The sequence below is a fragment of the Oncorhynchus keta genome, unplaced genomic scaffold, assembly GCF_023373465.1.
Source record: "Oncorhynchus keta strain PuntledgeMale-10-30-2019 unplaced genomic scaffold, Oket_V2 Un_contig_4301_pilon_pilon, whole genome shotgun sequence".
NCBI classification, from domain to species: domain Eukaryota; kingdom Metazoa; phylum Chordata; class Actinopteri; order Salmoniformes; family Salmonidae; genus Oncorhynchus; species Oncorhynchus keta.
In genome coordinates, this window is record NW_026287697.1 from 28902 (window position 1) to 46494 (window position 17593).

Sequence of the window (17593 nt, forward strand, 5' to 3'; positions counted from 1 at the left end):
CCCCCGGGTAGTGCACTACTGTAGGCCCCCGGGTAGTGCACTACTGTGGGCCCCCGGGTAGTGCACTACTGTAGGGCCCCCGGGTAGTGCACTACTGTAGGGCCCCCGGGTAGTGCACTACTGTAGGGCCCCCGGGTAGTGCACTACTGTAGGGCCCCGGGTAGTGCACTACTCTTGGCTGTGTTTAGACTGGGGGTAGTGCACTACTCTTGGCTGTGTTTAGACTGGGGGTAGTGCACTACTCTTGGCTGTGTTTAGACTGGGGGTAGTGCACTACTCTTGGCTGTGTTTAGACTGGGGGTAGTGCACTACTCTTGGCTGTGTTTAGACTGGGGGTAGTGCACTACTCTTGGCTGTGTTTAGACTGGGGGTAGTACACTACTCTTGGCTGTGTTTAGACTGGGGGTAGTGCACTACTCTTGGCTGTGTCTAGACTGGGGTAGTGCACTACTCTTGGCTGTGTTTAGACTGGGGGTAGTGCACTACTCTTGGCTGTGTTTAGACTGGGGTAGTGCACTACTCTTGGCTGTGTTTAGACTGGGGGTAGTGCACTACTCTTGGCTGTGTTTAGACTGGGGGTAGTGCACTACTCTTGGCTGTGTTTAGCTGGGGGTAGTGCACTACTCTTGGCTGTGTTTAGACTGGGGGTAGTGCACTACTCTTGGCTGTGTTTAGACTGGGGGTAGTGGTAGAACGGTGTTCTCTCCCTGTTTGACACTGATTGTGTTCCTCTCTCCCCCTTCTCTCTCTCTCGCTCCCCCTTCTCTCTCTCGCCCTCCCCCTTTTCTCTCTCGCCCTCCCCCTTCTCTCTCTCGCCCTCCCCTTCTCTCTCGCCCTCTCTCTCTCTCTCCCCCCCCTTCTCTCTCTCGCCCTTCCCCTTCTCTCTCTCGCCCTTCCCTCTCTCTCTCTCGCCCTCCCCTCTCTCTCTCGCCCTCCCCTCTCTCTCTCGCCCTCCCCTTCTCTCTCTCGCCCCCCTCTCTCCCCCTTCTCTCTCGCCCCCTTCTCTCTCGCCCCCTCTCTCGCCCTCCCCCTTTTCTCTCTCGCCCCTCTCCCCTTCTCTCTCTCGCCCTCCCCCTCTCGCCCTCCCCTTCTCTCTCGCCCCCCTCTCTCTCCCCCCTCTCTCCCACCAGGCCCTGGTGAAACAGTTGGATACGATCCTCAGTACCCTGAATGATATTTTGAATGAAAGGTAAGAGGAGGTTCCCCATCAGAGCCAAAGAGTCTCCATCTGAAATGGTCATGTCTCTGGTCTTCATGTCTCTGGTCTTCATGTCTCTGGTCTTCATGTCTCTGGTCTTCATGTCTCTGGTCTTCATGTCTCTGGTCTTTATGTCTCTGGTCTTTATGTCTCTGGTCTTTATGTCTCTGGTCTTTATGTCTCTGGTCTTTATGTCTCTGGTCTTTATGTCTCTGGTCTTTATGTCTCTGGTCTTTATGTCTCTGGTCTTTATGTCTCTGGTCTTTATGTCTCTGGTCTTTATGTCTCTGGTCTTTATGTCTCTGGTCTTTATGTCTCTGGTCTTGATGTCTCTGGTCTTGATGTCTCTGGTCTTGATGTCTCTGGTCTTTATGTCTCTGGTCTTGATGTCTCTGGTCTTGATGTCTCTGGTCTTGATGTCTCTGGTCTTGATGTCTCTGGTCTTGATGTCTCTGGTCTTGATGTCTCTGGTCTTGATGTCTCTGGTCTTGATGTCTCTGGTCTTGATGTCTCTGGTCTTGATGTCTCTGGTCTTGATGTCTCTGGTCTTGATGTCTCTGGTCTTGATGTCTCTGGTCTTTATGTCTCTGGTCTTTATGTCTCTGGTCTTTATGTCTCTGGTCTTTATGTCTCTGGTCTTTATGTCTCTGGTCTTTATGTCTCTGGTCTTTATGTCTCTGGTCTTTATGTCTCTGGTCTTCATGTCTCTGTGGTAGAAGAGTCACTACAGTCCCTGGTTCCAGTCCAGACTGTATCACAGCTGTTTAAGGACCTGCATCTCAGTGGTAGAGGCGTCACTGCAGACACCCTGGTTTGATTCCAGGCTGTATCACAACTGGACAAGAGTCCCGCATCGGCGGGGCACAATTGGCCCAGCGTCACCCAGGTTAGGGTTTAACCGGGGTGGGCCGTCAACGGGCCGTGCGACGCAGCACAATTAGCCCAGCGTCACCCAGGTCAGGGTTTAACCGGGGTGGGCCGTCAATGGGCCGTGCGACGGGGCACAATTAGCCCAGCGTTACCCAGGTTAGGGTTTAACCGGGGTGGGCCGTCAACGGGCCGTGCGACGCAGCACAATTAGCCCAGCGTCACCCAGGTCAGGGTTTAACCGGGGTGGGCCGTCAATGGGCCGTGCGACGGGGCACAATTAGCCCAGCGTTACCCAGGTTAGGGTTTAACCGGGGTGGGCCGTCAATGGGCCGTGCGACGGGGCACAATTGGCCCAGCGTCACCCAGGTCAGGGTTTAACCGGGATGGGCCGTCAATGGGCCGTGCGACGGGGCACAATTAGCCCAGCGTTACCCAGGTTAGGGTTTAACCGGGGTGGGCCGTCAATGGGCCGTGCGACGGGGCACAATTGGCCCAGCGTCACCCAGGTCAGGGTTTAACCGGGGTGAGCCGTCAATGGGCCGTGCGACGGGGCACAATTGGCCCAGCGTCACCCAGGTCAGGGTTTAACCGGGGTGAGCCGTCAATGGGCCGTGCGACGGGGCACAATTGGCACAGCGTTACCCAGGTCAGGGTTTAACCGGGGTGAGCCGTCATTGTAATGAAGGAGTTGTTCTTATCTGACTTGCCTTGTTAAATAAAAACATCTAAGTGTCGTTGTGTGATTTTTAAAGATCCACACACAGCATTTCAAACAGTCAGGAATAATCTAATGAATTCAAACTATATTTTTTATTAAATCATTAATTGATTAGTGGGTCTTGCGGAAGGCTTGTATTTAACCTGGGTTTAATTACACAAGCCTTCCGCAAGACCCACTAATCAATTAATGATTTAATAAAAAATATAGTTTAACCTGCTTTTCTGCAATAAGACTTAAAAGCCAGATCAGTGACAAGTCTATGAAAAATGTCCTTTTTTTTGTTGTAAATACTTCTAAGCAGAAGCGTGCATAATGCACATCCACTAAAAATGACTGACTTCTGGTAGCAGACGTTACAGACCATTACCACAGATCTGATCAGCGATCTCTGCAGCATTAGCCCACGTGCTGGTGGGTAGCCAGCATATCGTAATAGGTCAGGCCAACCTGGAGCTATTCGCTTGTTCATAACAAGCTAGAACAGTTGAACTGTTATGAATACACCCTCCTGTCTGTCTCCAACTGTTCAACAGTCTGGTCACTTCCTGTCTGTCTCCAACTGTTCAATAGTCTGGTCACTTCCTGTCTGTCTCCAACTGTTCAACAGTCTGGTCACTTCCTGTCTGTCTCCAACTGTTCAACAGTCTGGTCACTTCCTGTCTGTCTCCAACTGTTCAACAGTCTGGTCACTTCCTGTCTGTCTCCAACTGTTCAACAGTCTGGTCAGTCTGGTTCAACAGTCTGGTCACTTCCTGTCTGTCTCCAACAGTCTGGTCACTTCCTGTCTGTCTCCAACTGTTCAACAGTCTGGTCACTTCCTGTCTGTCTCCAACAGTCTGGTCACTTCCTTTTGATGTTGAAGTTAAGGGGCCTACCTGGATAAGATGTTTATCTCTCAGAATGAGAACGAGTTGCCAATTCCTTCTATATGCCAATTCTTCTATAAACTGTGTTTTATGCTCATTGCACATTTATAAAACACAGACTAGACATTTAGTATAACAGACTAGACGGCTAGTATAACAGACTAGACAGCTAGTATAACAGACTAGACATTTAGTATAACAGACTAGACATTTAGTATAACAGACTAGACACCGCTAGTATAACAGACTAGACACCGCTAGTATAACAGACTAGACACCGCTAGTATAACAGACTAGACATTTAGTATAACAGACTAGACATTTAGTATAACAGACTAGACATTTAGTATAACAGACTAGACATTTAGTATAACAGACTAGACATTTAGTATAACAGACTAGACATTTAGTATAACAGACTAGACATTTAGTATAACAGACTAGACATTTAGTATAACAGACGAGACGGCTAGTATAACAGACGAGACGGCTAGTATAACAGACGAGACGGCTAGTATAACAGACGAGACGGCTAGTATAACAGACGAGACGGCTAGTATAACAGACGAGACGGCTAGTATAACAGACTAGACGGCTAGTATAACAGACTAGACGGCTAGTATAACAGACTAGACGGCTAGTATAACAGACTAGACGGCTAGTATAACAGACTAGACGGCTAGTATAACAGACTAGACGGCTAGTATAACAGACTAGACATTTAGTATAACAGACTAGACATTTAGTATAACAGACTAGACATTTAGTATAACAGACGAGACGGCTAGTATAACAGACGAGACGGCTAGTATAACAGACGAGACGGCTAGTATAACAGACGAGACGGCTAGTATAACAGACGAGACGGCTAGTATAACAGACGAGACGGCTAGTATAACAGACGAGACGGCTAGTATAACAGACGAGACGGCTAGTATAACAGACGAGACGGCTAGTATAACAGACGAGACGGCTAGTATAACAGACGAGACGGCTAGTATAACAGACGAGACGGCTAGTATAACAGACGAGACGGCTAGTATAACAGACGAGACGGCTAGTATAACAGACGAGACGGCTAGTATAACAGACGAGACGGCTAGTATAACAGACGAGGGCTAGTATAACAGACAGACATTTAGTATAACAGACGAGACGGCTAGTATAACAGACGAGACGGCTAGTATAACAGACGAGACGGCTAGTATAACAGAGGAGGGGCTAGTATAACAGACGAGACGGGGGCTAGTATAACAGACGAGAGGGGCTAGTATAACAGACGAGGAGGCTAGTATAACAGAGGAGCGCTAGTATAACAGACAGACGGGCTAGTATAACAGACGAGACGGCGCTAGTATAACAGGAGGGGGCTAGTATAACAGACAGACGGCGCTAGTATAACAGACGAGACGGCGCTAGTATAACAGACAGGAGAGGAGGGGCTAGTATAACAGACAGGAGACGGCGCTAGTATAACAGACGAGACGGCGCTAGTATAACAGACGAGACGGCGCTAGTATAACAGACAGACGGGAGGACTAGGGCTTAGTATAACAGACTAGACGGCGCTAGTATAGACTAGACGCTTAGTATAACAGACTAGACTTTAGTATAACAGACTAGACGGCGCTAGTATAACAGACTAGACGGCGCTAGTATAACAGACTAGACGGCGCTAGTATAACAGACTAGACGGCGCTAGTATAACAGACTAGACGGCGCTAGTATAACAGACTAGACTAGGGCGCTAGTATAACAGACTAGACGGCGCTAGTATAACAGACTAGAGCTCTAGTATAACAGACTAGACGGCTAGTATAACAGACAGGAGGAGGAGGGGCTTGGTGTCACAGCACAGGAGGAGAAGGGGCTTGGTGTCACAGCACAGGAGGAGGAGGGGCTTGGTGTCACATCACAGAGGAGGAGGGGCTTGGTGTCACAGCACAGAAGGAGGAGGGACTTGGTGTCACAGCACAGAAGGAGGAGGGGCTTGGTGTCACAGCACAGAAGGAGGAGGGGCTTGGTGTCACAGCACAGGAGGAGGAGGGGCTTGGTGTCACAGCACAGGAGGAGGAGGGGCTTGGTGTCACAGCACAGAAGGAGGGCTTGGTGTCACAGCACAGAAGGAGGGACTTGGTGTCACAGCACAGAAGGAGGGGGCTTGGTGTCACAGCACAGGAGGAGGAGGGGCTTGGTGTCACAGCACAGGAGGAGGAGGGGCTTGGTGTCACAGCACAGGAGGAGGAGGGGCTTGGTGTCACAGCACAGGAGGAGGAGGGGCTTGGTGTCACAGCACAGGAGGAGGAGGGGCTTGGTGTCACAGCAAGAATGAGGAGGGGCTTGGTGTCACAGCACAGGAGGAGGGGCTTGGTGTCACAGTACAGAAGGAGGAGGGGCTTGGTGTCACAGCACAGAAGGAGGGGCTTGGTGTCACAGCACAGGAGGAGGAGGGGCTTGGTGTCACAGCACAGGAGGAGGAGGGGCTTGGTGTCACAGCACAGGAGGAGGAGGGGCTTGGTGTCACAGCACAGGAGGAGGAGGGGCTTGGTGTCACAGCACAGGAGGAGGAGGGGCTTGGTGTCACAGCACAGGAGGAGGAGGGGCTTGGTGTCACAGCACAGGAGGAGGAGGGGCTTGGTGTCACAGCACAGGAGGAGGAGGGGCTTGGTGTCACAGCACAGGAGGAGGAGGGGCTTGGTGTCACAGCACAGGAGGAGGAGGGGCTTGGTGTCACAGCACAGGAGGAGGAGGGGCTTGGTGTCACAGCACAGGAGGAGGAGGGACTTGGTGTCACAGCACAGGAGGAGGAGGGACTTGGTGTCACAGCACAGAATGAGGAGGGGCTTGGTGTCACAGCACAGAATGAGGAGGGGCTTGGTGTCACAGCACAGAAGGAGGAGGGGCTTGGTGTCACAGCACAGAAGGAGGAGGGGCTTGGTGTCACAGCACAGGAGGAGGAGGGGCTTGGTGTCACAGCACAGGAGTAGGAGGGGACTTGGTGTCACAGCACAGAATGAGGAGGGGTTTGGTGTCACAGCATCGAAGGATTGGCTTGGTGTCATAGCCAGAAGGAGGAGGGGCTTGGTGTCACAGCACAGGAGGAGGGGCTTGGTGTCACAGCACAGAAGGAGGAGGGGCTTGGTGTCACAGCACAGGGGCTTGGTGAAGGAGGAGGGGCTTGGTGTCACAGCACAGAAGGAGGAGGGGCTTGGTGTCACAGCACAGAAGGAGGAGGGGCTCTGGTGTCACAGCACAGAAGAGGAGGGGCTTGGTGTCACAGCCAGAAGGAGGAGGGGCTTGGTGTCACAGCCAGAAGGAGGAGGGGCTTGTGTCACAGCACAGAAGGAGGAGGGGCTCGGTGTCACAGCCAGAAGGAGGGGCTTGGTGTCACAGCACAGCCTTGGTGTCACAGCACAGAAGGAGGGGCTTGGTGTCACAGCACGGAGGAGGAGGGGCTTGGTGTCACAGCCAGGAGGAGGAGGGGCTTGGTGTCACAGCACAGGAGGAGGGGCTTGGTGTCACAGCACAGAAGGAGGAGGGGCTCCCCTGTCACAGCCAGAAGGAGGAGGGGCTTGGTGTCACAGCACAGAAGGAGGGGCTTGGTGTCACAGCCAGGAGGAGGAGGGGCTTGGTGTCACAGCACAGGAGGAGGAGTCACAGCCAGGAGGAGGAGGGGCTTGGTGTCACAGCCAGGAGGAGGAGGGGCTTGGTGTCACAGCACAGGAGGAGGGGCTTGGTGTCACAGCACAGAGGAGGAGGGGCTTGGTGTCACAGCCAGAAGGAGGGAGGGCTCTCCGCTGGTGTCTCGGCACAGCACAGGAGGAGGGGCTTGGTGTCACAGCCAGGAGGAGGGGCTTGGTGTCACAGCACAGAAGGAGGAGGGGCTTGGTGTCACAGCCAGGAGGAGGAGGGGCTTGGTGTCACAGCACAGGAGGAGGAGGGGCTTGGTGTCACAGCACAGGAGGAGGAGGGGCTTGGTGTCACAGCACAGGAGGAGGAGGGGCTTGGTGTCACAGCCAGAAGGAGGAGGGGCTTGGTGTCACAGCCAGAAGGAGGAGGGGCTTGGTGTCACAGCCAGAAGGAGGAGGGGCTTGGTGTCACAGCCAGAAGGAGGAGGGGCTTGGTGTCACAGCCAGAAGGAGGAGGGGCTTGGTGTCACAGCCAGAAGGAGGAGGGGCTTGGTGTCACAGCCAGAAGGAGGAGGGGCTTGGTGTCACAGCCAGAAGGAGGAGGGGCTTGGTGTCACAGCCAGAAGGAGGAGGGGCTTGGTGTCACAGCACAGAAGGAGTGAAGGAGACGAGACCAAAAAGACAGACGCTCATAAAACAAACAACTTGATTCTTGTGATACGGCATTTGGAACATCGTGCTAATACCTTCAAATGACTTTAATATATCGCCCAGCCTTCATTTCTAGAGGCCGTGTTTAGATGGGTGTTAAATGGAGACCAGCCTTCATTTCTAGAGGCCATGTTTAGATGGGTGTTAAATGGAGACCAGCCTTCCAGACAATGGAGACCTTTTTAGATGTTTTAGGATCTTTGTCAGGTTGTGTGTTGGTTTGTACTGACTCCCCTGTCTCTCCTCTCTCTCTCCCCTGTCTCTCCTCTCTCTCTCTCTCCTGTCTTTCCTCTCTCTCTCGCTCTCCTGTCTCTCTCCTCTCTCTCTTGCGCTCCCCTGTCTCTCCTCTCCTCTCTCCCTCCCCTGTCTCTCCTCTCTCTCTCGCTCCCCTGTCTCTCCTCTCTCTCTCTCTCGCTCCCCTGTCTCTCCTCTCTCTCTCTCGCTCCCCTGTCTGTCCTCTCTCTCTCTCGCTCCCCTGTCTCTCCCTCTCTCTCTCTCGCTCCCCTGTCTGTCCTCTCTCTCTCTCGCTCCCCTGTCTGTCCTCTCTCTCTCTCGCTCCCCTGTCTGTCCTCTCTCTCTCTCGCTCCCCTGTCTCTCTCTCCTCTCTCTCTCCGCTCCCCTGTCTCTCTCTCTCTCTCTCGCGCTCCCCTGTCTCTCTCTCTCTCTCTCGCTCCCCTGTCTCTCTTCTCTCTCTCTCCCCTGCTCCCCTCTCTCTCTCTCTCTCTCTCTCCCTCTCTCTCTCTCTCTCTCTCTCTCTCTGTCTCTCTCTCGCTCCCCTGTCTCTCTTCTCTCTCTCGCGCTCCCCTGTCTCTCTCTCTCTCTCTCTGTCTCTCTCTCTCTCTCTCGCGCTCCCCTCTCTCTCTCTCTCTCTCTCGCTCCCCTGTCTCTCTCTCTCTCTCTCTCGCTCCCCTGTCTCTCTCTCTCTCTCTCTCTCCCCTGTCTCTCTCTCTCTCTCTCGCGCTCCCCTGTCTCTCTCTCTCTCTCTCTGTCTCGCTCCCCTGTCTCTCTGTCTCTCTCTCTCTCTCGCGCTCCCTGTCTCTCTCTCTCTCTCGCGCTCCCCTGTCATCTCTCTCTCTCGCGCTCCCCTGTCTCTCTTCTCTCTCTCGCGCTCCCCGGGTCCAGGGCCCTGTCTCTAGTGTCTCTCTCTCTCCCTGTCTCCCTCCTCTCTCTCTCTCTCTCTCTCCTGCCTCTCTCTCTCTCTCTCTCCTGCCTCCCTCTCTCTCTCCTGCCTCTCCTCTCTCTCTCTCTCCTGCCTCTCCTCTCCTCTGTCTCTCCTGCCTCTCCTCTCCTCTCTCTCTCCTCTCTCTCTCCTCTCCTCTCTCTCCTCTCTCTCACTCTCTCTCTCAGGGCCTCTCTCTCTGCCTCTCTCTCTCTAGGAACCAGGGCCCTGTTCATAGTGTCTCACAGTAGAACCTCTCTCCCCTCTCCTCCCTGTCTCTCCTGAGGAACCAGGGCCCTCTCTCTCCTGCCTCTCACCTCTCTCTCTCCTGCCTCCTCTCCTCTCTCTCTCCTGCCTCTCCTTCCTGTCTCTCAGTAGGCCTCTCCAGGGCCCCTCTCTCTCCTGCCTCTCCTCTCTCTCTCCAGGGCCCTCCTCTCCTCTCTCTAGGAGGAACCAGGGCCTCTCCTTCCTCTCTCTCTCCTGCCAGGGCCCTCCTCCTCTAGTCTCTCCTGCCTCTCCCCTCTCTCTCTCTCTCTCTAGGAGGAACCAGGGCCCTGTCTCTCCTGTCTCACTAGGAGGAACCAGGGCCCCTGTCTCTCTCCTCTCTCCCTGTAGGAGGAACCAGGGCTGTCAGAGCTGTCTCAGGTAGGAGGATGCCAGGGCCCTGTGCAGTGTCTCTGAGCTATGAAACAGAGCCATCTTCAAGTGGATGTTTGTCAAGTTCAGCTCCAGGGCCCGGGACAGGTCAGGCTGCTGTACCTGGTGGCAGCCTACCGAGCCCTGGAGTGTCTCAGCAGGAGAGAGGAAGGCCTTCTCACCTGTCATGCAGGTAGGAGGAACCAGGGCCCTGTTCATAGTGTCTCACAGTAGGAGGAACCAGGGCCCTGTTCATAGTGTCTCACAGTAGGAGGAACCAGGGCCCCTCACAGTTCATAGTGTCTCACAGTAGGAGGAACCAGGGCCCCGTTCATAGTGTCTCACAGTAGGAGGAACCAGGGCCCTGTTCATAGTGTCTCACAGTAGGAGGAACCAGGGCCCTGTTCATAGTGTCTCACAGTAGGAGGAACCAGGGCCCTGTTCATAGTGTCTCACAGTAGGAGGAACCAGGGCCCGTTCATAGTGTCTCACAGTAGGAGGAACCAGGGCCCTGTTCATAGTGTCTCACAGTAGGAGGAACCAGGGCCCTGTTCATAGTGTCTCACAGTAGGAGGAACCAGGGCCCTGTTCATAGTGTCTCACAGTAGGAGGAACCAGGGCCCCGTTCATAGTGTCTCACAGTAGGAGGAACCAGGGCCCTGTTCATAGTGTCTCACAGTAGGAGGAACTTGGGATCATTTTGACTCATTTTGATCACAATGAATAAGATGACATTGAACAGGGGTGCCTGATCCTAGATCAGTGTCTCTAGGAGGAACCAGGGTTTTGTTCACATAATCCCAGGGCCCTGTTGTTAGGGTCAGTCACAGTAGGAGGGGCAGGGCCCGTCTGTGTCATGTTTTGTTATAATCCCAGGGTTGTTGTTAGTAGGGACAGGGGAACGTTGAGGAGAGGGGCAGGGTGGGTAACTGACATAGTGTCTGTCAGTTTTGTTTATAATCCCAGGGTTGTTGTTAGGGTCTCACAGTAGGAGGAACCAGGGGTGGGTAACAGTGAACCAGGGCCCCTGTTCATGTTTTGTAGGAGGAACCAGGGGTTGTCTAGGGGACACACGTAGAGAGGGGCAGGGTGGGTAACCCTGTCTGTGTCATGTTTTGTTATAATCCCAGGGTAGGAGGAACTGTCAGGGCCCTGTTCAGGGTGGGTCTCACAGTAGGAGGTTATAATCCCAGGGTTGTTGTTAGGGACGGTCACGTTGAGAGAGGGGCAGGGTGGGTAACTGACCGTCTGTGTCATGTTTTGTTATAATCCCAGGGTTGTTGTTAGTGTCGGTCACGTGAGAGAGGGGCAGGGTGGGTAACTGACCGTCTGTGTCATGTTTTGTTATAATCCCAGGGTTGTTGTTAGGGACAGTCACAGTAGGAGAGAGGGGCAGGGTGGGTAACTGACCGTCTGTGTCATGTTTTGTTATAATCCCAGGGTTGGTTAGGGACAGTCACGTTGAGAGAGGGGCAGGGTGGGTAACTCCGTCTGTGTCATGTTTTGTTATAATCCCAGGGTTGTTGTTAGTGGGAGTAGGAGGTCACGTTGAGAGAGGGGCAGGGTGGGTAACTGACCCTGTGTCATGTTTTGTTATAATCCCAGGGTTGTTGTTAGTAGGACAGGTCACGTTGAGAGAGGGGCAGGGTGGTAACTGACCGTCTGTGTCATGTTTTGTTATAATCCCAGGGTTGTTGTTAGTGTCAGTCACGTGAGAGAGGGGCAGGGTGGGTAACTGACCGTCTGTGTCATGTTTTGTTATAATCCCAGGGTTGTTGTTAGTGACTCACAGAGGAGGGGCAGGGTGGGCCCCGTCTGTGTCATGTTTTGTTATAATCCCAGGGTTGTTGTTAGGACAGTCACGTTGAGAGAGGGGCAGGGTGGGTAACTGACCGTCTGTGTCATGTTTTGTTATAATCCCAGGGCCCTGTTAGGGAGTGTCTCACGTTGAGGAGGGGCAGGGTGTTAACTACCGTGTGTCATGTTTTGTTATAATCCCAGGGTTGTTGTTAGGGTCTCACAGTGAGGAGGGGCAGGGCCCTGGGTAACTGACCGTCTGTGTCATGTTTTGTTATAATCCCAGGGTTGTTGTTAGGGACGGTCACGGAGAGAGGGGCAGGGTGGGTCTCACAGTCTGTGTCATGTTTTGTTATAACCAGGGTTGTTGTTAGGAGGAACGGTCACGTTAGGAGGAGAGTTCATAGTGAGTAGGGGCAGGGTAACTGACCGTCTGCCCCGTTCGTCTCACAGTCAGTTTTGTTAGGGCCCCCCAGGGTTGTTGTTAGGGACAGGGGTCACGTTGAGAGAGGGGCAGGGTGGGTAACTGACCGTCTGTGTCATGTTTTGTTATAATCCCAGGGTTGTTGTTAGGGACAGTCACGTTGAGAGAGGGGCAGGGTGGGTAACTGACCGTCTGTGTCATGTTTTGTTATAATCCCAGGGTTGTTGTTAGGGACGGTTACGTTGAGAGAGGGGCAGGGTGGGTAACTGACCGTCTGTGTCATGTTTTGTTATAATCCCAGGGTTGTTGTTAGGGACGGTCACGTTGAGAGAGGGGCAGGGTGGGTAACTGACCGTCTGTGTCATGTTTTGTTATAATCCCAGGGTTGTTGTTAGGGACAGTCACGTTGAGAGAGGGGCAGGGTGGGTAACTGACCGTCTGTGTCATGTTTTGTTATAATCCCAGGGTTGTTGTTAGGGACGGTCACGTTGAGAGAGGGGCAGGGTGGGTAACTGACCGTCTGTCATGTTTTGTTATAATCCCAGGGTTGTTGTTAGGGACAGTCACGTTGAGAGAGGGGCAGGGTGGGTAACTGACCGTCTGTCATGTTTTGTTATAAGTCCCAGGGTTGTTGTTAGGGACAGTCACGTTGAGAGAGGGGCAGGGTGGGTAACTGACCGTCTGTCATGTTTTGTTATAATCCCAGGGTTGTTGTTAGGGACTGTCACGTTGAGAGAGGGGCAGGGTGGGTAACTGACCGTCTGTGTCATGTTTTGTTATAATCCCAGGGTTGTTGTTAGGGACTGTCACGTTGAGAGAGGGGCAGGGTGGGTAACTGACCGTCTGTGTCATGTTTTGTTATAATCCCAGGGTTGTTGTTAGGGACAGTCACGTTGAGAGAGGGGCAGGGTGGGTAACTGACCGTCTGTCATGTTTTGTTATAAGCCCCAGGGTTGTTGTTAGGGACAGTCACGTTGAGAGAGGGGCAGGGTGGGTAACTGACCGTCTGTGTCATGTTTTGTGTCAGCTGGTGATGAGTAGCCTGCAGTCCATCCTGGAGAACCTGGACACGCCGGAGCTGCTGTGTCAGAGCGTCCGCTGCATCCTGCAGGTGGCCCGCTGCTACCCACACGTCTTCAGCACCAACTTCAGAGTGAGGGGCCACACACACACACACACACACACACACACACACACACACACACACGTCTTCAGCACCAACTTCAGAGTGAGGGGCCACACACACACACACACACACACACACACACACACACACACACACACACACACACACACACACACACACACACGTCTTCAGCACCAACTTCCAGAGTGAGTGGCCACACACACACACACACAGTGGCACACACACACACACACGCACCACAGCGTCCGCAGCAGGGGCACACACGTCTTCAGCACCAACACAGAGTGAGTGGCCACACACACACACACACACACACACACACACACACGTCTTCAGCACCAACTTCAGAGTGAGTGGCACACACACACACACACACACACACACACACACACACACACACACACACACACACACACACACACACACACACACACGTCTTCAGCACACAGTGGCCACACACACACACACACACACACACACACACACACACACACACACACTTGAGCACCAACACACACAACACACACACACACACACACGTCTTCAGCACCTTTCTTCAGAGTGAGTGGCCACACACACACACACACACACACACACACACACACACACACTCTTTCAGCACCAACCCTCTTCAGACTGTCTGGTTCTCTCTTCTCACAACACACACACACACACACACACACACACACACACACACACACACTCACACACACACGTCACTCCACACACACCCACACACACACACACACACACGTCTTCAGCACTCAACTTCAGAGTGAGTGGCACACACTCTCACACACACCACACACACACACACTCCTCTTTCACACACACACACACTGCCTGGCGCTCCAACTTCAGTCTCCTCAAATGTGAGCATCTGCCTGGTGTTTCTTTCTACCTCCTACTGCCTGGCTCGTCTCCCTCTTTCTCTCCCTCGTCTCCTCCTGCCTGGGCTCCTCTCTTCTCTTCCTCCCCTACCTGTCTCCTCCTGCCTGGCTCCCTCTCTCTCTACCTCGTCTCCTCCTGCCTGGTTCTCTCCTCTCTCTCTACCTCGTCTCCTCCTGCCTGGTTCTCTCCCTCTCTCTCTACCTCGTCTCCTCCTGCCTGGTTCTCTCCTCTCTCTCTACCTCGTCTCCTCCTGCCTGGTTATCTCCTCTCTCTCTACCTCGTCTCCTCCTGCCTGGTTCTCTCCCTCTCTCTCTACCTCGTCTCCTCCTGCCTGGTTCTCTCCCTCTCTCTCTACCTCGTCTCCTCCTGCCTGGTTATCTCCTCTCTCTCTACCTCGTCTCATCCTGCCTTGTTCTCTCCCTCTCTCTCTACCTCGTCTCCTCCTGCCTGGTTCTCTCTCCTCTACCTGCCTCCTCCTGCCCTCTCTCTACCTCGTCTCCTCCTGCCTGGTTCTCTCCTCTCTCTCTACCTCGTCTCCTCCTGCCTGGTTATCTCCTCTCTCTCTACCTCGTCTCCTCCTGCCTGGTTCTCTCCTCTCTCTCTACCTCGTCTCCTCCTGCCTGGTTCTCTCCCTCTGTCTCTACCAGCAGGTCTTCTTAATGTCCCCCAGAGTGTCTACAGTGAAGTATGTGTGTTGTGTTGACCCCTTGCCTGTTGTGTGTGACAGGATACGGTGGATATCTTGGTGGGCTGGCACATTGACCACACACAGAAACAGTCTCTGACTCAGCAGGTGTCAGGTGAGTAGACGCACACGTTTTCCCATCTTCCTCTTAGTATAGAATGTATAATCAGAATTCAGTGGGGTTGGACAGATGTCTGCAGGTCTGTAGTTGACATCAGTGTATGTTTTACACCAGGCTTTGTCACGGGGGAACCAATCAGGACCCCACAGGTGGTTTGAGTTAGACTCCATATAGTTTAAATGGATTAAAACCAAATTGCAACTGATTATGGACCGATATTCATAGTTTATTGGCAGTCAAGGACCATCAAATTCCCAACACTATCAATAGTGGAGTCGTTTCCTGGAAATGGCCTGCAAGGACGTAATAAGTAGAGTGCAGCCATCCGGACCTCTGAACACTGAATACGGACCCTGGGGCAAAATGAGTTGGACACCTCTGGTTTTACACAAGTCAACTGTGTGTGAACTGTGTGTGAACTGTGTGTGTGTGAACTGTGTGTGTGTGTGTGTGTGTGTGTGAACTGTGTGTGTGTGTGTGTGTGTGTGTGTGTGTGTGTGTGAACTGTGTGTGTGTGCAGGCTGGCTGCAGAGCCTGGAACAGTTCTGGGTAGCAGACCTGACCTTCTCCACCACGCTGTTGGGACAGTTTCTAGAGGACATGGAGGCCTACGCAGAGGTCAGTAACACCACTATACACACACACACACACACACACACACACACACACACACACACACACACACACACACACACACACACACACACACACACAGTTCTGGGTAGCAGATCACCGGTGGACTCGAATGAAGTTGTAGTGACATCAAGGATGATCAATGGAAATGTATTTAATCCATTAAGATTTCAGGCTTTAACACAACAACATGTAGAATAAGACTAGGGGTTTAACACCACAACATGTAGAATAAGTCTAGGGTTTAACACCAACAACATGTAGAATAAGTCTAGGGTTTAACACCACAACATGTAGAATAAGTCTAGGGGTTTAACACCACAACATGTAGAATAAGACTAGGGGTTTAACACCACAACAAGAATAAGTCTAGGGGTTTAACACCACAACATGTAGAATAAGTCTAGGGGTTTAACACAACAACATGCGGAATAAGTCTAGGGGTTTAACACCACAACATGCGGAATAAGTCTAGGGGTTTAACACCACAACATGCGGAATAAGTCTAGGGGTTTAACACCACAACATGCGGAATAAGTCTAGGGGTTTAACACCACAACATGCGGAATAAGTCTAGGGGTTTAACACCACAACATGCGGAATAAGTCTAGGGGTTTAACACCACAACATGTAGAATAACTAGGGTTTAACACAACATGTAGAATAAGTCTAGGGGTTTAACACCACAACATGTAGAATAAGTCTAGGGGTTTAACACCACAACATGTAGAATAAGTCTAGGGGTTTAACACACAACAACAGGGTTTAACACCACAACATGTAGAATAAGTCTAGGGGTTTAACACCACAACATGTAGAATAAGTCTAGGGGTTTAACAACAACATGTAGAATAAGTCTAGGGGTTTAACAACAACATGTAGAATAAGTCTAGGGGTTTAACACCACAACATGTAGAATAAGTCTAAGTCTAGGGTTTAACACCACAACATGTAGAATAAGTCTAGGGGTTTAACACCACAACATGTAGAATAAGTCTAGGGGTTTAACACCACAACATGTAGAATAAGTCTAGGGGTTTAACACCACAACATGTAGAATAAGTCTAGGGTTTAACACAACATTAGAATAACTAGGGGTTTAACAACAACATGTAGAATAAGTCTAGGGGTTTAACACCACAACATGTAGAATAAGTCTAGGGGTTTAACACCACAACATGTAGAATAAGTCTAGGGTTTAACACCACAACATGTAGAATAAGTCTAGGGTTTAACACCACAACATGTAGAATAAGTCTAGGGTTTAACACCACAACATGCGGAATAAGTCTAGGGGTTTAACACAACAACATGCGGAATAAGTCTAGGGGTTTAACACAACAACATGTAGAATAAGTCTAGGGGTTTAACACAACAACATGTAGAATAAGAATAACTAGGGGTTTAACACCACAACATGTAGAATAAGTCTAGGGTTTTAACACAACAACATGTAGAATAAGTCTAGGGGTCTGAATACACTGTTTCAGTGGAACATGTTGGTGTCGCTGACATCCTGTTGTATTAACATTACATTTGAAACATCATGAACAAATCTATGGACTTCCTGTCCCACGTTGTCTCCAGGACCTGGGTCACGTGGGTTCTGGCGAGCGGTAGACGAGGACATCCCTCCCACGGTGTCTCTGCCCAAACTGGCCGCCCCTGCTGAGAGTGTTCAGCACCGTTGTGCGCTGCATCGGACAGCGTTTCAACCCCATTAGAGGACCGCCCATCACACAGGCATACGTCTCTGATGTAAGGAGAGACACACACACACACACACACACACACACACACACACACACACACACACACACACACACACACACACAGGCATACGTCTCTGTAAGGCTTAGATGGGGAGAAAGACACGACTCAACTTCAGCATATGTCACACATCATTTGTTCCCAATACAACCTTACCTCCTACCGCTCTCCTTCCTCCCTCTCTCCTTCCTCCTCTCTCCTTACTCTCTCTCTCCTTACTCTCTCTCTCCTTCCTCCCTCTCCTTACTCTCTCTCCTTACTCTCTCTCTCTCCTTCCTCCCTCTCTCTTCCTTCCTCTCCTTACTCCTCTCTCCTTACTCTCTCTCCTTCCTCCT

The 17593-nt window shown here is 51.9% G+C and overlaps 1 pseudogene; it reads left to right on the forward strand.

Moving 5' to 3' along the window:
• The window catches only part of LOC127924570 (serine/threonine-protein kinase SMG1-like), a 41114-nt pseudogene extending 23868 nt beyond the window's left edge, over positions 1-17246 (forward strand).
• The last annotated feature ends 347 nt before the right edge of the window (positions 17247-17593 follow it).